We start from the raw sequence: 19,906 nt of genomic DNA on the forward strand, positions 1-19,906 counted from the left end.
TAAGCGCTTACTGCCCTAGTTCATACATACCCATTATGGTAGAGCAGCTCAAAATTTTCCATTCTGACAATCTCATCCAATTTGTCTCCCATCTTCTTGCTATATGACATTCTTTGCTTTCTATTGAAAATGTACCTTTTTAAGCTACTTTTTCCCGTTTTACTCAATCCCCAAACACAGTCCTTTTACAAATGCGTCACCATTCCATGGTCTGAACCTCCAGCAGCCGTGAGTCCCCTGTGCACCCAAATCTCCTGCACTGGCCTTGCGAGATGCTGAGTTAGCATTTCACAGAGAGGTACCTTCAAACTCGGAATGTGAGTGCTGGTCCCAGAGGAAATTTGGGAGGGGGGCAGAGGAGTGGGGGCGGAGAGAAGAGCTGAAGCTGTGATGCAGCTGAAAGCTTTTAGCGATTTTCAAAAAGAGTAAATTACCCAGAAATCGAAATAATGGTGCTTGGGTTAAAACACTGCCACAGCAACCTGAACCTAAGCTGCTACACCCTCAGATTTAAAGTTTGTGGCAGCCTGTGCCACCAATTTAAACTAATAAAACAACAAAAGGGACTGAAAGTATTAATAAGGATGTGAGTAATGGTGCTCCATCCAGCCAGACACCAGCTGTCTTGGGATGCTGGGCTGCGCAGGGTCAAGGTGCTGGAAAGTCCCCAAAACAAGGGCATTGGGCATTGTGACACGTTTTTAAGCCAGAAAGAGAAAAGTCACGCACACATGCTGTTCTTCAGAGATGTTAAAAACTAAAGCTGTGTGCAAGGACAAAGCTGGCTGGAGGAGCTGGCTCAGGAGTGTCACAAGTTTGTGGGCAGAGAGGTCCAAAGAAAGGAAAACAGATAAAAGACCCTCTTGAGTGTCTTGGGAGCACCAGACAGGCCTGAGAACCTCAGTAGAGACATGGGAACTGTGGGAAGAGCAGGGCAGGAGGTGAATTTGGGAGCTGAACCCCCAGCCCACTGATCAGCACATGCACCTGGCACTTCAGACGCATCCAAGATGCTGAGCTCAGGATCCATCGGTGCCAAGACACCAAGAACCGCATCTGGTGGAGGTCAGGGCAGCTCATGTCTTCCAGCCAGGGGTCTGTAGGTCTGTGTTTTCCCCAGCTCCCGTCAAAGCCGAATTGTCTGATGAACCTCACTCGAGTCTGGATCACACAGAGGATGGTTGGAAACTCAATGAACATGTAAATAAATAGATAGAGAAATAAATAAATCCCTACCAACTGATGCAGCTACGTGGCCATTTCCAGATTAATTTACTCTGTTTTCTTTTCCACCCCACCTCATGACACTGCAACCATCTCACAGATTTGACTCCATCACTGTGTTACAACTGCAATCACAACCCTCATGGGTTGGAAAAGGGCAATTTTTAAGTTTAAGACTGTCTTTCGATATCACTCAGCCACACAAAAAATGTCAAATTGGAAGATATCTGTCCTTCCCCAATATAAGAGACTGGAAAACCACCAGGTGAATAATCCCAGCAATATTGGACTCAGTGTCTCACAGAAGTGCAGACCCTGCATCTTTTAGCCTCAGACCTCTAAGAAATGGTCTGACTTAACCTTAGTAACTTGAGATATCCTCTAGAGTTTATTTTCTCCAGGCTGGAAGGTTGTTGCTTCTAATTTTACAAGATGCAGGATGGAGGAGGGGAAGTGAAGGGTCTGTTGACATGGGAATAGTTTTAAAGATAATCCAGAGCTGTGTTCTGGTGAGATTCAACTTATTTTTTAAGCAGCAGTAGATTGATTTTGTTGTTATAAATCAACAACAAAGTGTTTCTTTCAGCAAGATCTGCGTACAGTACTGGTGATGGAAAGCAGTGAATAAAGTTGTTCAAAATTAAAAAGAAAAAAAAATCAAGTTTTTTTCACACTGGTAGCAAGCCAGGTTATGTTCTCCTAAATATCTTGCCAAGATATACAATATATCACAGTCTCAGCTTCCAGAAATGGGGAGGACCCGGCTGCCCGCAGTCCCGCTGTGGCCTGAGCACGTCGTGGGCTGAGCCCTGGGTCTCAGACCCCAAAACCTGCTGGGTCTCCCCTGCATTTCATACATACCTGTTTTTCGAATTTGTCTTTTTCAGCCAATATTTAATTCTACGCATTTGTCAGCATTGGGTCAGCATTACCAAGACACATTTGATGTTTAATGTGAATCAATATGATTTGACAAAGCATTTAATTTTGAGAAAACAGATGACCTTCTCACAGGCAGGTGTAGATGGGCACAAGACACACATATGTGACTATTTTCTCCACATCTGATTTCTTGCATAACCATATATCTATACATTTGTATTTCCAGGCAAGTTTTGCTGCCTATTAAAGACCCTGTTTGTGTCCTGTTCAGGAACACAAACTCCTCTCTTCACATGTACCAACATCCCAGATTCTCCCCAGCTGATGTGAGCGTCAACACCCAGTGAGGAGGTCATCTGAAAGCTGGGACCATCACAGAGATTAATAACCTTATTTTACAATGGTAAGAAAAAACACCTACCCAGCTTGGAGAAGAAATTTCCATGTACACAGGTTTTCCAGATTAAAAAAAAAAAAAAAAAAAAAAAAAAAGTTAATATATGTCACTTATCTCTGTGGTTGTATTTCAAAGGGGAAAATTTTCAAAACAACTTTGACTTTTATTAGAGGACAAACTTTGTCAACTTTTTTTTTTTTTTTAATGAATCAGCTGTTCCATCTCCAGTCTGGGTCTGTACCCTCAAAAGGGAATCTATAAATACCTGCAGAACACGACTTTGGGAACCAAGAACTAAGGAGTGTTTTGAAACAACTGTTTTATACACTCGGGGTGCCCCAAACTGGAGGCAGCATTCCGGATGAATCTGAGAAGTGCCAAGTAGGAGGATGATCTCCTCCCTCCGTCCTGGCTGTGTTAACACACACCGGGATGCTGCTGGCCCTCGTTTCCCAGCCCACTTTCATCAAATTAAACATTTATAATGTGTTTTTATCTGACATGAAGCCATTCTCATCCCCTTGCCTGCTGCAACATAAGATGCTGCTCTAGCAGCTGATACACTTTGGAATCTGGTTGGTAGGAATTAACGGCTTGCAGGAGAGCGGAGCATTCCCAGGCGTTTCTAAGCCATGTTTTTGTGTCTAGTGCTAAACCAGGACTACAAACCATTGCCCACTCATGCTTAGCAGCAGATTCAGCTCTGTCTCAGTTCCTGCACCACCAAAGCCTGCAACATCTCCAAGAGGGAACAGCACAACCCCTCTGCAGCATCAACTGCAAATGTTAAACAGAGTGTGAACTCTGAAGCTGAAACCTGGGTCCTGAAATACAGACCAGATCCCAGTGCTCTGTGCTAATCCTGTTTGCTCCAGCAGCTCGGCTTTGGAGAAAACATGCTCCGTGATGGCCGGGAGCCTGGAGCCGGGCTGCAGCGCCGAGCTGTGACATCAGAAAGTGTTTGAACACTTCCTTTCACATTAGCTTCTCTGTTGTATATTCAGAAAATTAATCTTCCAAAACCTGTGAAGTTTGTATTAGCTCTTCCTCTAGAAGAACCTGGCAGATGCTGATGTGCTCCCACAGTTAATCCGAGCGGGCTCCTTCCCTCCAGCCCTTTCTTGGAACATCTCTCAGCACACCCAAAAACCCACTGGATGGCAGGAAAGTGCATAGACAGGAATAAAAAACTACTAATTTTTTTTTAAACACCATATTAACTAAAACCATAGTGAGATAGCCTCTCTCTTATTTGATGCCAAATCCGGTATGAAGTTACAGCTTTGCTGTTGTGGTACATCTGACCAACATGCTTCATTCCACATCCTTCCTCACCCAGTTGTTAAGGCTGAATTATTTTTCTGTCAGCCCTTCAGAGAGGACCAGAAACAGAAGTTCTCATCATAAAGCTAATGTGTGTGACTCTGGCTTTCCTGTCATGTTTTATTCTCTCCTTCCTCAAACACAGTTTTTCTGGGTTCAGTTGTGTGTCAGATGTACTTTTCACCAATAAATAAAGGAGAAGGTGGTGGAAATGCTTTTCAGGACAAGGTTATTCTCTCCTCATTTGTAAATAACAATCAACTTCTATATTTTTGTTGTATTAACATATATATATTTTTTATATGCATTTACCTATTTCTAGCAGCAAATTTATTCCCTTGGGTACCCCTATAATACCCACAGCAAGTAGGTTTATTGCAGCTCTACAATATCTTTTGTAAAGTCCAAATTCTATTTTTCCCCATGAACAACAACAAGCACATTTCACTGCAAATGAGGAGCGTTGGTACTGTAGTCTGTGCAAAAATATTCCAGAGTCACACCAGATCCCTGCCAGGTTTGGGAGAACAACAAATTTCACCCAGATAACAGTGTAAGAAGGAAAATGTCCTTTTGCACCAGCCAGAACAAAGGAGTAAACCCGCCAGCCTGAAAGGAAGCAAACGGTAGTTGCAAGCGATAATAATTCAGTTGTGCAGCTGCCAGCCGCGGCCTCGCCCCACTCCGTACATTTTAACATGCAGGAGAACCTGATCCTGCCCCAACCAGCGGCAAAGTCCCCATGGCTGGAGCTCCACCAGAGCCGCGGTGGGATGGACCTGCCCGGGAGCAGATCCCAGAGCCCTGACACTGTGGGCAGGGGCTGAGCCTCCCCCGTGGCATGGGGACACAAGGGACACAGAGTGCTTTGGGTTGGAAGGGACCTTTAAAGATCGTCCAGTCCAACCCCCAAGACTGCAAGGGGCTCCCACCATCCACATGATCCACACCTCGGGACTTCCACAGAAACTGTGAAAGTGGGGATTTTAAATCCCAACCTGTTCAGTCTTTGTTGCACCCCCTGAGCCTCCCTGTGACCCTCCTGTGCTTCGGTATCATATACCACCTTATACTCTTCATTTACTACCCCTGTTGCTGGTTTACTTTTAGACCAGCACTTCAACAACATGGGGACTCCTGCGATCACTCCACTTTGAGCCAGCAGTGCGATACTGATTTCTCTTGGACAGATCTACCTTGAACTGAGATGGGAAATTCATTCCTAAAATGTTTTCACCCCCTTTTTACCAGAATTATCCACCAATCTGGTTTATCTTCCCCTACCCACAACTGGGCATCACTGGGGACCCGTGGGCTCTTCTGGCAACCCCTACTCTCTCACCTGCATGTCACCCATCTTGCAGCTGTCTCCAAACCATTCCCAGGCACCCTGGGGTGCCCTGGGGAGCTGCAGCACCTCCAGCCTGCCTGGCACCCCTGCTCCTGGGGATTCCCCCAAACAGCCCTTCCCAGGGGCCGGCAGACCCCTTTGTCACACACGCTGATGGGAGCTGGCTTTGTGCTGGCAATGCGCCTCCCTTTTCCCAAAGACAGCCTGCAAAGGCCAAATTCTCTCCACTCAGTCCCCCAGGGTTTGGCAGAGCTGCCTGTGCCAAGCTCAGGATGGGCACATGGAGCACCTGAGGGTGACACTGTGCCACAACACCCCAGCCACGCCAGAAACCACAGAGCAAGGGACCCCAACAATGTGCCACGTGAAGTCAGCAGAGCCCTGCTCAGAGCAAAAAGGGACCCAAAGCCCAGGTTTTTACTGGAAAAATAGCTCTCTGGCTCCACATTCACTGTGTCTGCTTTGTTTTCCCTGCAAACTCAAGGGATAATCTGACAACACAAGTGTTTGTCCCTCATCTGAGGGCTGACGGGAGTTATAACGACTGTGGGACAGTCCAAACCCAGCTCCCATCTGCAGCCAAGCCTGGAAAAACATATCTGCCTTCTGACCCATGAGCCAGAGCTAAAACATAGGTTATTAAATTGCATCTTTGGTGACTAAGTCCAGAGGCCCAACACTAAATTTTTTGTTTTAAAGACCAGACCAGAAAAGAAGACAAATTGCCATGCCTTGGTGGTTTTTTTTGTAAGGCAGGGAGCCGAGGGACTAAAACAGCTGACCGATCATGAGACATACCTGGCACTCACAGCCAGCAGCTGGGGCATCCCTGCACACTCAGAGGGCAGCAAGGACCACCCCAGTACTCCAGCATCCCAGGACTTCACCACCACAGTACCCCAGTATCCCAGTACCCCAGCATCCCACTCCCCAGCATACCAGTACCTCAGCATCCCAGTACCACAGCAACCCACCCCCCAGCATACCAGTACCTCAGCATCCCAGTACCACACCATCCCACCCCTCAGCATCCCAGTGCCCCAGCATCCCACTCCCCAGCATCCCAGTGCCCCAGCATCCCACTCCCCAGCATACCAGTACCTCAGCATCCCAGTACCACAGCACTCCACTCCCCAGCATCCCAGTGCCCCAGCATCCCACTTCCCAGCACCACCAAAACCCATCACCATGACAGAGCTTTATTTATGGTCTGTGCTACTCCTCAAAGAGAAACGGGATTACCTTTAACGAGTCTGCTGGAGGATGACAAGCCAAGTCAAATGAAGCTAATCCAATTTGTTAAACAAATCCAGCTGAAACTGTGCCAATATTTGCCCAATATTGATTAAAAAGAAGTTTTAAAGTGAAAAGTACATTTATGCATGCATTTGTTGTATGGAGATGTTTTAATCAGAACATAGCAGCAGGTCCCCAGGCAGGCTGTGATGTCCCCATCCTTAGGGATGCTCAGTTCCTCCTAACAGCCCCACTCCAGCGACCCTGAGGGGGTCAGTCTGGAGCCAGGGGCTCTGAAGTCACCTGCCCACCACAGCCCTACTGTAGGTCTTGTTTGGACATGTTTTCTTTTGTGTTCAAAACATCGGCACTGGCCAGGTTGTCGGCGTGTACGTCGTCCTCTGGGAGAGAAATTAGAGACATGAAACAGCTCTTTAAACACAGATAATCTGATGACTGATAGCCCCTTGGAGGAGTATAAAAGAGTAGTAATTCATAGCAGGGAAAATTATTTCCTGCTTAAGGGAGGTGCAGTGGGGAATGTAACACAGCCAGGGAAAAATACAACATAAAATACAGCCTGAGGCATAACAACCCGCAGCACATCCCCCACCTCCAGAACTGCTCAGCACCTTTTTTCCATCCCATCCCCAGACTCAGCTCCGGGTGCCCCTCGCAGGGGGTGTGGGGGTGTTGGGTCACTGCAGCATCGGGGGGGATGCGCAGATCCCCAGATTTCAGCAGGACTGATGGTGCATGTGAGGGCAACACTTGGGCTGCTCCGCATGATAAAGAAATTACATGGTTACAGTCAGATCTGGAAGATCTCGAGCAGGATGATACCTGGAAACCTAATCCTCTAATCTTTTCAACTCAACCCAGGCGTATTACAAAGGCATGTTTTAGATAATTGCTTTGCTTTAGCAGACATGGGAGCAGGGAATTCTTCAGCACTTCACACTAGTTTTGGTGGACATGCCATACCAAATTTAACTTCGTTGTCCTAGCTGGAATACATGAGGACAAGCAGAAATGCAATAAATATACATCATTGCTCTACAAAAGAAGATAAATGTCTCTAGGAATATATAGGCAGACTTTAATAAAAGTTAGCATCCACTCCGTCTGAAATGAACAGTTATTATTTTGTGCATGTCAAGAATGCCTCTCTCTTCATTCCACCTATGTTATCCTTCTTCTCCCACCCTTGTTTTTATAATTTCTAATGATCATCTGAACACAGGGGTTTGTCTTAGAATCGAGAAGAATTTCCAACATAGCAACAAGGTGTAGGATAAACATGCAGCTCCATAGAGATTAAGTGTGGAGGACTGTCTAGACAGCCAAATTCCTATGGATTTCATTTATTGGCCAAGATCTGTTCTGTTTCCAAACAAGGTCTGGTGAGACTAAAGGAGGGAGATTCAGGCTGGACATGAGGAAGAAATTGTTGCCCCTGAGGGTGGTGAGAGCCTGGCCCAGGCTGGCCAGAGAGGTGGTGGATGAACCGTCCCTGGAGACATCCCAGGCCAGGCTGGACGGGGCTCTGAGCAACCTGAGCTGGTGAAGATGTCCCTGCTCATGGCAGGGGTGGCACTGGGGGAGCTGGGAAGGCCCCTCCAACACAACCCCTTCCATTGGTCCAACACAGCAGCGTTCCAGAGTGTGTTTCTGTTTTAGCGGGTAGAGCTTTCCCTCTCTCCCTCTCTTTCTTTCTTTCTTCATTTTATCTGCCGTCTTACGTCCATCACATATTTACCAAGTTTTGACACACTTGCACAAAGTCAGCTCAGCCTTCTGTAAAGCTGAGCAGTAATACAGTGTTCATAATTTCATCATATTTATTTAAACTTTTCAGTTATGTAATCCTGGGGGCAGAGTTATAGTAAACCCTCCAGCTCAGGGCATCAGCCTGGGCACAGGGGAGCTGGCACCGTGTCTGACATTCCCAGAAACCTCCAAAGATGCTGCCACAAAAGCTTAACACCCTGAGCTAGTGCACACAGGGTTTTCCAGCTGCAAAGCACATGTGGAACACCAAAACCCCTCGACTCACCCATTGCACCCCCAGCTCACAGGCAGCCTTGTCACTAGCTGAGCTGGTACCCATGGGGAGCAGGTCCTGGCATCACCAACTCTGTGCCAAATTCAGCAGTGGAAACCTCAGAAAAGTGGCAGCAAAATAAGGATTTGACTCCAAATCTAGTCTATTATGAATTATTGCTAGTCTTCAGTACTAGGGATCAATCAACAAGTCCATAAAGGATTAGTAATAAATTAACTAGCATGCTATTCACCTGTATGACAAGGATGTTTACAGAGATACAGATGATTTACCGGGCCATGACAGTGTCTCGCCTTTTTAATGAGCAGCTACTTAAAAACTCTTTATGCTCTGCTTATAAAAGCAGCAAAACCAGTAATACTGTAGCACTACAAAACCAGTATTGCCAATGTAGTCTAGGGATGATCTCAGCACTTCTCTTCACATCTACAAAAGTCAACTCCAAAAAGGCTGATGGAACAAAGAAAAAGATCAAGCAAAAGAAAAGAAACAAACAAACAAACTGCTAGTTGCACTAAAAAAAATTTACTCACATACAAACCAAACCAAACCAAAATTGTATTTGACCTGAAAGAAAAGCTGGACAAACCAAAGTCACCTAAAAATGATTTTTCCACATATAGCATTAGCAAAATCACTACTGTTTGTACAGTCACACAGGAGTGGGAGAATGCAGGAGCATCTTTGCAAACCCAGGTCCTGCAGCCCAGCCCCAAAGTCCCCAGTGACCACGACTACGTTTTGGGAACACCCCTAGAGGAACCAGAGCCCAAATTGTCCCTCCTGCTCCTCACCTTTGGCTCCTGTCCCCCTGCAAACTCCTTCTCACGCCCAACAGCCCAAATTCCTTCTTGCAGCCGACATCACTGAAATAAAATCTTGCTGCTATAGCAACAAAGCCATGATAAACAGACAATCCCATCTTGAAACAAGCCACATATCATTCCAATTCTGCTCCTCCCTCCGGGGTCCCTGCGCTCGCCCCTTCCTCTAACAGAGGTGGGCTGGTGAGCCTCCAGCTGCAGGGCAGAACATTTGAGACATGATCGCTTGGCTGGGTGATTAACATAATTAATGTCTACCCATGCTTTGCTTTAACAGGACTTGGAACTTCCACATAGTTTTCATGGTAAAAAAAGTCAAGTAATCCCCCCAACTGCAGCTGCCAGCTCTGCAATACGCCTGCTCGCTGCCGAATCTCCGTATTGCTGTCCCTGCGTGATTGTGTGCAGCAAACACAAACAGGCCGTGACAATTAGTATCTGTATTAATTCTTGTTCAGTTTTGATCCAGGAGAGATGCAGAAAAGTAGAGTTAAATCATACTCTTGTAGGAAGTCTGCACAGGGGAGCGGGAACATCCTGTGTTTGCTAATATGAGAGGATAATATTAAGCAGGACGTAATTATGTCCTCATTAGTTATGGTCATAAACGTTTATTTGTGGGATTAAGTTTCTCTATTCAAACCACAGAACTCAACCTAGCCTAAAAGCAAACCAAAAAAACCCACAAAAAAACAACCAAAGGATGGCTTTTCCCATCTGAAATCAAAAACAAGTTCTCCCTCTGAAAACCGCCAGAGTTAATAAAATCCACTAATAACCTAATAAGCAAAACTATCAGCAGGATCTCAAGTGCCAGGGTTGTGGCACAGTGGAGGTGGCTGAGAAATGATGGCGTGTTCCTCCCGGCAAGACATGGGGAGGGTTCACTGGGAAAGGGAAGGAACTCCAGGAGAAGGAGCCCTTGGAGAAGGAGCCCCAGAGGAAGGGAGGAGGAAAACAATGTCAGGGCAGGATGAACCAAGATGCCAGCAGGTCTGCAGCCCATCTTCAGCTGGGCTGAATCATATTCATATTCAGAATCCATACCAATCCATACCAGGGCCACAGTGGCCACAGCTGATGGACCCACAGCCACTGGGGCTTTGAGACGAGTGGGCTCGGACTGTACACCCAGCACCTGAAATGATCTTTCTCTTCAGAGCCTAAAGTATTATTTATTTTCTGATTTTTATTTTTTTTTTAATGGAAGAGGAAAGCTTCACTACCTTCCTCCTTGTTCATTATGGGGATTAAGTTAAACATCATTTCCTATTAAATTCAATCTAATTGAATTAATATCAATTTTGTACTGAGCCAGGCTAATCTAATTAGTGTCGATATTTAATATATTTTTTGCAAGTTGTGCTGAGAATGAGCTTCTTGCTTTCCGTCATTGAGTCTGGAAAGAAGAAATAGCATTTTATTCCAGTTCAGGAATCCATACCAAACATGAATTAAGGAAAGGCCTGAGGCATTAAGAGACATAGAGGTGAAAGAAATCTCCACAAGTGATCACGTTTATAACGTACATCCTCCTCCTCCCATATACCCATCAAATGCAGCAGAAAAAGCTGAAAAGCCTGATGGGCCGACATGAGCGTCCCTCCCTCAACATCCCCCAGCAGGGAGGGTCAGAGGATAACAGTTCATTAACCAACCAAAAAGTTGTTGGATTCCCTTTCCTTAGCATGAGCTGATGGCAAAAACACAGGGCTAGCAAGCTGCAGGAGTTACAATGCACGAGAGTCACCGAGAAGTAAATAAAATGAATCCAAGATTCCTACATGCAGTTGTCACGATGAACACAAAGAGCTCAGCAACAAGCACTATAAAAGGAGTTTCACCCTTGATTACTGCAGTGGAGTCATGGTCCGCACATCAGACTTGTCTTATAAGTAATAAAAATCTGCTGAGCACTGATACCGCAACTCAACTGGGCAGAACAAATGATTCACTGGATACGTGAAAGGAGAAGGCACAAAACTGCCGCGGGTCAGGGAAAGGCGTTTGGGGCAGAATCTAGACATATTTTGCTTCTGGTAAGACTAGCAAGTTAAAGATGATCCAGTATTATTCAGATTATTTCATTTGAGTGTCTGCATGCCGGGCGTGCTGCAGACAGCTGCTCCTGCCGCCCGGTCCAGGCTCAATGGCAGAATCCACAGGAAAGCTCCAACACGCGGCCGCAGCCCAATCCAGAGACACAGTGCGAGTTCTGGAGCTATGTAAATATTTTTCTTACACGGTTAAACACAACCACTTTGTCCTTCCTCAGCACTGTGATGAAAAGAGCGTTTTAAATAAAGAGCGTTTGAAAGGGATGTTTTGATTTTACGTGCTTTGCACCTCATTTCATTCATCGGAATACACTTGGCTGTACTATGGGTGGGAACTCGCCAGCTTGGTCAGCTAGAGCTGGAAAAACACATCAAGTTTTCTGCAAATCCTCTGATTCAGACTTACTTTTAGACAATAACTCCTTGGTCCATGATTTTGCTGGTCCTCGTTGCTCCAGCCCCAGGGTCCCATGCAGTCACCACCACCATCCGCCACTCAGCCCTGGCAGTTTGACATTAACGGAAATTATTAAATTACAGACAGCAAATTGGTTACTTGAGGAAACAGACTTTTTTTCCATAAAGGAGACAGTCACAAATGGTCACGGGTTTCTGAAAGTCTATTTATTTTCAGTCAGCAGCTGCAGAATAATTTGCAAACAAATTTCAGCCCTGTGTGTTTGCAGCCAGGCGGTTTCGCATCGATCCAACGTGCTGCTCAGGTCACGCTGCCAAAGCTTTGCATGTAACTGTAATATAGTATTAATCTAGGTGGTTTCATACTCGTTTAGTGAGCAATAAAGTCTCTGGTTTTCACACGAGCACAGCACGGCCAAGATAAAAATAGTTACCATAAATGTTTCCCAGGTGCAACTAATAAGGGTTATGGACAGAGGAATAAATATGCGCAGCCCAAGTACACTTTGCTAACCCCGTGTTCCTTTTTTCTGATCAAATCCAACCAAATCTGATTAAAACAAAGTCCATATCATTGCAACACGAACTGCTGAGGGAGGGGTTGGTTTCCCAGACCCTCTCCTTGAAAAACTGGGGGTTTGCACTGTAAAAAGGGCCAGAATTGAAGCTGTTTTGCACATCACTGTGTGGCAGGGGTCAGAAAAGGGCTGGCATTGCAAAACCTTTGCGATAAGGTGTGCTGTGGGTCTGCACAAGGCTTGGAATTAAAACCTAAAGAGCTTTCATCAATCTTAAGAGTTGATTTCAGTTAAAAAGAAGCCATTACGATAGCCCTTATTTTCTTATTAGGGCATTTAAGCAGCCTCTGCTAAAAGATTAGAAAACAGGAAGCATTGTTGGGCTTCTTAAACACACTGTTTAGAATATTTCTGTTCAAAATTCTTTCTATTTCAACACTTCTGTCCAAAAACAGCATTATTGGTATTAGACATCCGTGTTCAAACTGCAGATGGTGGGTTTGAGAAGCCCCAAGACCTCGCCCAGAAATACCCCCCATGGCCATGGAAAACCCACCTTGATTTGCAGAAAGTGTTTTTATTCCCCTAAAACACAAAAAAGAAAGTCACTCCAGTATTCCTTGATTTGCTAACACTTGTCGTCTCCCAGAGCCCAGACCAAGCCCAAGAGAGCTGCCAAGAACAAATAACTACCGTTTCCATAGATTAGCAGATGAATCATTCATGTTATTTTTAGCAGGTCATTAAGGGCTGGCAGCGAAATTTGCAAACTGACTTGTGGGGCTTTTGATCTGTGTTAACATAACCTTTTAAAGAAAACATAAACTGGGATTCAGAACAAAGGAAATTGAAGGACTGGAAATAACATCTCCTAATTTTAAAAATGACAGTGAGGGATTACAATAAATAGATTTTACGTGAGTCTCCTACTCACAGCTCTCTCATTTAAGCATAATGTAGCTGAACAAATCCACGTGAGAAGTTTTATATAAAAGATGCCAGGATAAGGATTCATTTCCACCAGGTGAATATTTCCCTGTCCTGGGCAGGGATGCTGCAGGCACTGGGACAGGACAGGTTTGCAGCCAGCAGGCTCTGCAGAGCTTTCCACCCATTGGTGCAGCAAAGCTTCCTAAAATGTGTGCTTAGTAAAGAAATAATGAGCTACACATCAAATACTAATTTTTTTTAACTGCTACTCTTTTACCGTGCTATTGTCAGCATGATGAGATCCATTCTCAGAAGCAAACCCAGGGAATATTGTCAGAAAACTAAACACAGCTGGGATGATGCCCAACAGCTGGGATGATGCCCAACAGCTGTCCCTGTGCCCAGGGCATCTCTCAGCTCCCCAGAGGGGGACGATGGCCCAAGGTTCGTGTGTCCCCGCCACAGCCAGACCCCCTGGGCAGCTGAATTTCTGCTGTAGCCCAAATCAGCCAGAGCAAGTCAGAGTCAAGCTTTGCACATACCTTCCCAAATGTGGAGGGACTTGTCGCAAACAGGATCCCAAACATGGCTTTGACGGAGTGCCAGCCATCCACCATCAGCTTTCCTGGATTTCTCTGCAAAATGCACATAATCTGCAGTGATAATTTGTCACACTGGTGTTTGTCAGCTGCAACGGGTGCAGGTTGAGGTATCGGGGCATCACCCCAATGGAGCAGCCTCGTCCATCATATGGAGCCTTACGTATTCACTCACCAGAATCAATGAGCCCGGGATGCTCACAAGACAGTTGCACTCACTCTCGTTAGTGATTTATTAATCATTTAACCACCTTGTTTCAGCTGCTCTTTCCGTTGCCATCCTGAGACATGCTTAGGTGGCACAGCCCATCGGTAATCGGAGCTGCTTGTTCATGCAGAACATGAGCAAGGAGAGGTGACACTCGGGTTGGGGTTCCCCTGCAGCAGGGGGGCACAGTGCTGAGGTGTCCCCCCAAACAGAGATCCTCGCACCGGGTGTCATGCCCCGTGGCCACCCTGCTGCCGGCCTGGCCACTGCTGGTAGCTGGAGGGTGGCCCCAGGGTCAGGGGTCCCTTCAGGAGCTGCTGTTGCTACCAAACCTCATGCAGGATGGACACAAGGTCAGGAAAACAGGCAAAGGGGATGGAGAAAGGCTGCATTATGGGGGATTCCCACATTTCAGGGAAAAACAGCTGATGGATACAGGAGGCATGAAAGCCACGTGCCCTCTGGCTGGCCACCGACCCTGGCTTTTCAGCAGCTCCAAAATACAACTGCAAAAGGACCCTTGGTTCCACAGGAACCGTGCAAGGACTAAATCTGGCTCCAGCTTCATCAGCTCTCGCAGCGCTTGTCAAATTAAAGGGCTCTGGTTTGAGCCTCAAAAGCAGCGAGGATGCTCTGCCACGGCTGTGCTGGCAAAGCCGTAAATGAGAGCACACGGCGTGTGAGGAGACTGCAGGAGATGGGCTGTGATGAGATGAAGTCCTTGTCTTTTCTGAGGGGGGGAATCTGATGTCAAAAAGGGTCAGCACTCAAGGTGCTGAAAGCGATGTACCTGAATATCTGAGGGCAGAGGAGAGCTGCTGCCTCGTTATCTTCTTCACAGCCTCCAAATAGAAAGCCCCATATCCTCTATTAGTGGGATCAATAAAGCTCATTTCTCAATAGGTAATGAAATAGCACCTATTCACTCAGAGTAGCGCAGATAGCTGATTAAATGAGCCCCCATCCTCCCCCGCGTGTCCCCGCAGATCTCACTGCCGGGTTCCCAGCACAGGCACATCCCAACCTGGGCAGCTGGTGGGAACAGCTCCCTGGGGAGAACAGCGGAGCAGATGGCACCGTTCCCAACACCCCCAGGTACACGGACCAGACGTGCGGCTGGACAAACGCTGTCCCCAGATAGGACAGCAGCAGATGTCCAAGGACGCGGAGAGCTGTTCTCACCCTGGGGATGGGGACACGTGAAACGCACGATCTGTGCTAAAAATCCTGCAGCGTGTTCACTTGGATTTTTCTTTGAAGAATGGATTTAATATGGAGCAAATTGAATTTAACCTTTGCTGTAAATGGAGGCATTTGTTTCTTGGAGTCTCAGGGGGAGTCTTCACTAATTATACTGAGCTCAGTGGCCAAACTGGCAAGAAATCTGTCTCCAAGGGGAAAAAAGTCAAGTCAAAGATAGCCTTTGGTATGGTTTTCATATACAATAGAAACAAAATAGCACATTTCAGCAGTAGGGCTTACCAGTGAATTTTGCCACCTGAGCTGTGTCTCTGATAGTCCCTGTGGGGCTGGTGCTTGCAGAGACAGCAGCAGCACCAAGGATGCTCCTGCCAAGCCTCACACCCAAGGCTGTGGGGCAGAACATGTCCCTGTAGGAAACAAAACAAGTCCAGGCAGACCATGTCCCATCTGAAAAACAAGATAAAATAAGGTTCGATAAGCCAAATATTTAAAATCTAGGGAAATTTTTAGGATATGGATTATCTGATTGCTTTTGCTTTTACTCTGTTCTCTGCTTCTTTTCATGGTCACTCTCTCTTCTATTTTGCCTACAAGCAGAAGCACCTTCATTTGTATTTCTGAGACACTTGTCACTTCAGATAAGTATTTGTTTGGCTATCTCAAATAGTAGTTTTTCTAAATTTTAAATCTAAACTTCGCACTGAAGCTAGCTGTGAACCGCTGCTCAGCTGCGCTCACCCACAAAAGCGGGCACGGTGATTCCGAAACGAAGCCTGGGAACAGAAAACATGACTTGTGGCTGGAACCGATCCGGTTCGGCTCTTCTCCATGTGTGCAAGCGAAAGACTTCCTTTTACGTTCATCTGTCCTCCAGAAAGCCTAGAAGAGGACAAGAGATAAATTATTAACATAATCTAAATAGAAAGATTTTCTTCATTCTCAGAGCCTCTGTGACATACTCTCTTGGGAAATATTCCCAACTCAAATGGAATTCCGCTTCGTTCTTCTCGGATCTCATATTGCTCTTCTGAAACACATGAAGCCTTTCAAAGCCAATAATTAATGCTGTCAATAATTGTGCCAGGGTGAGAACAAAATAGGCATCTTGAAAAGACAGGCAGATATGGAAATATTAAAAAATCCCGTAACTTTCCTACCGAGTGAGAAGGGAACACCTGCATCCACAGCCCCTCTGAGATGGCACCAGCACTGGTGGCCACAGCCTGCTCCCCCCTCCCGCTGACCCTGACGAAGGTCCATTTGGGTCAAATGTGTATATATATGTATATCTATATAACCTGGCACAGTGGCCCCGCTCCAGAGGCAGGTGCTCCTCTGAAAATTACAGATTTCAGATCCAACAAATTATGAATTAAGATCCAAAATTGTGATTTTTTTGGCTTTTTAAGAGCAGCTTGCTCAGCATTCCAAGTGCAAGAAATTTATGCCAAATTTCTATTCACCAACCTAATTAAAAGAGAGGAAATGATTGCAGAATCCTTTGTGATTTCTAAAAGATATCAATATCTATAGTAATTAATTCATACTCATTCTCAAGTACTATCAGCAAGTTAATTTTCATTGTTAATAGATCAAATACCCTCAATTAAAAAGCATTGCTATTGGATTTTTGTTCTTGCTGTAAATGGAGTGGTGAACTGTGAGGAGATACGACCTGTTATTGTGTGTGACTTGCACTTTGCAGAGATGAAGTGGAATTTGTTTCTCCTGCACGACCTGGACAGAACTCAGTGCTGCAGTGTCCCGGTCGGCCGGGAGTCCCTGTGCTGACATCTCATTAATCACTTCTCCATTTTGCCAAAAAATACAGGTTTGTTCCCATTTCTGCTCACCCTTAGAGCAGGGAAATGGGCTGGGCAGTGTGGTCCTGGGTGCAGGGGTGACAAAAGATGAGTAGAGGGAATCTCTGTGAACCTGGAGCTGGGTTTGACCATGGTTCTGTTTCCATTTTTCAACACCTGGCTTTTTAGCAAGATGTGAGATAATCAATATTTTCCTAACAGAAGACGATAAAAGGAAGGAACAAAAACTGCATTTGCAACTCAGCTACCGCAACAAAAGCAGATAAAATGATTATGAAGCACTTAGCAGGCTCCAACTCATTTTGTGTTTCACTGCAATGGTTAGGAAGCTGTACCAAGGCACAAGTGCATCTTCTTTGCTGGCGTTAAAGCCTTTGACTCCACTAAATCCATAAATCCACAGGATCCCGAGCTGCCATTCGCCAGCCTGTGCTCTGACACAGCTCTGAAGCATCTTCGTATTTCAGTGTGTCACGGTCGGTGGCGACAGCAAGGGCCAGTCTGCAGATCTGCAAAATGGTGAAATGGAAAGTATGCACAGTATCACTTGACATTTTCTATATATACAAGTTTATACAATTATGACAAATAGCAGATTTCAATTACAGTAACTTCCCCGTAAGTAAAAGCTGGAAGTTTCTAAGAACTATTCTGACTAATGTGGTCCGGCTCTTGGCTGGGTGACGGCTGGAAAACAAAAAAGCCCTCCATCAAAAGGCTGCAATGGTGACTGCAGCCGCTCAATGCCAAAATAGCTCAAGTTCAGGGAATCTGAGGCTGGGAGGGAGTGCGGGAGGTGCTGACTCCTGCACTCAAGCTTAGTTAGCTCTGTATGATTATTTACCAGGAACAAGTGTAATCCGTATTGAACACAAGAGTGATCTGGGCCTTAACATAAAATTTAAAAAAAATAATAATAATAAATTCCCCTTGAAGTGTAATGCAAGCGGAATCCACATCTGCCAAATCTAATCGGAGGACGAAACGCAGCCTTTTAACTGCAGAAAGAATGTGGTATGTGAAATGTGTGATGGAGTCAGCCCGGGAAAGGGGGCAGGTGGGATGACCTCAGGAAAATCAGTGAAAGGAGGGATGTTTAGAGGAGATCTCACAGGACTATTTTCTGTTGAGATGGATAATCCACTTGTTGCGTTCTCCTACCCTTCATTTCAACCCCTCCCCACAAGGAGACCAGTTTCTGGCAGGTCCAACATGACACCAGCCCCCCTGTCACAGGGACGAAAACCTTCCAGCCAACTCCAGCCCAACATCGCGTGTGTTACGAAAACCACCAATCAATTCATTGAGAATTTAGCTGCTGGCAGTTTCATCTGTCCTTTCCGCAAATAAACAGAATAAAGGAAATTCATGTCTGCAGAAGGCAGCAGCCGAAGCATTAGGAAACGCACAAGCAATTCATTTTGTGGCAGATATTCTTTTGATAGAAACCAGACACTCATGTCCCTTTGCAAGCAGCCAAAGACCAGCCATTCCCACCCCAGGACCTGGAGCTTGTAGCATGACACAGTGGTTGCAGTTACTGAAAAGAAAACATGTGTCGGAGAGATGCTCTGTGGATTGGCTTTTGTGGTGTAACCAGCAACCAGCATTTTGGAGTAACAAGAACTAAACCAAAACCCAAAAGGTTGCACTCAACAGCCAGAACCTTGCTGTGCCTGTTATGACAGGACAAGGTGTGATGGTTTTAAACTGAAGGAGGGAGATTCAGGCTGGACACGAGGGAGAAATTGTTGCCCCTGAGGGTGGTGAGAGCCTGGCCCAGGTTGCCAGAGAGGTAGTAGATGAACCATCCCTGGAGACATCCCAGCCCAGGCTGGACGGGGCTCTGAGCAACCTGAGCTGGTGAAGATGTCCCTGCTCATGGCAGGGGTGGCACTGGGGGAGCTGGGAAGGGCCCTTCAACACAAACCATCCTGTGATTCTCTGATTGCAAGAAAAGTACTTCCTGAGCTGGGGCAAGGCTGGATGAGCTCAGGCCCTGATCCAGCAAAAGGAGCCACACCAAGGCTGCAGGTCATACTGGGACAGCAGCATCCACTCCCTCACCACCACCCCTCCCTGCCTCAGGACTGCTTGGGGTTGATTTCTTGTTGCCCCCAGCCCTGACCCACAGTTCGGTCCCCTCAGGGCTCAGCTCTCCCGCCTCTCATCTACCAGGTGCCCGCGCTGCTTCAGTGTGGCAGCTCCTGCATCCGACATTGCACTGAAATCTCATTTTGACATTTGTGATCTAATTTGGAAACATTGATCAAGGAAAATGATGTCTGGTTTCTGATCTCCAGGGTCAGGGAGAAGGGCAGGCTGCTCTCCTCGTGTAGCTTCACAGCGGGGAGTTTGGGGGTCACCTCAGGGTGTGTGTGGTCCCTGAGACATCCCTGTCTCCCCACCAATCCCTCACAGACACAGGCTCATCTTCAGTTTATCCTGGCTAAAGCTGCCCGTGTTCACCACTCATTACATCCCCATTAGTGAAGACACTAAAAAAAAACTCTCTGGATTCAAATTAAATCAGACTCTCAGCCAAAAAACACTGTAACCACAAAAATGAAAATTTAAGAGAGAGATTACCATGAAAGAGAAGATGGTTTTCACTAGATCATGGAGAGCTGCCAGCTTACACCATATAACAACGATGCCTTTAAGGCTCTTCAGCACCAGTTGTGGGCTTTTCCAAAAAATAACACAAGCTGCCCAACCAGCCCAGTCCCCTGCAGCATCTTAGCCATTTTGCAGGTGCTTTTATGATGTACTCAGCAATGCAAGTGAGCATAGGAGGTGTTTGATACAACACACACCTTCATCTCAGTTTTCCCAAGAGTTAATCTCTA

This window comes from Streptopelia decaocto, assembly GCF_964273445.1.
Source record: "Streptopelia decaocto genome assembly, chromosome: 5".
Lineage (NCBI taxonomy): Eukaryota > Metazoa > Chordata > Aves > Columbiformes > Columbidae > Streptopelia > Streptopelia decaocto.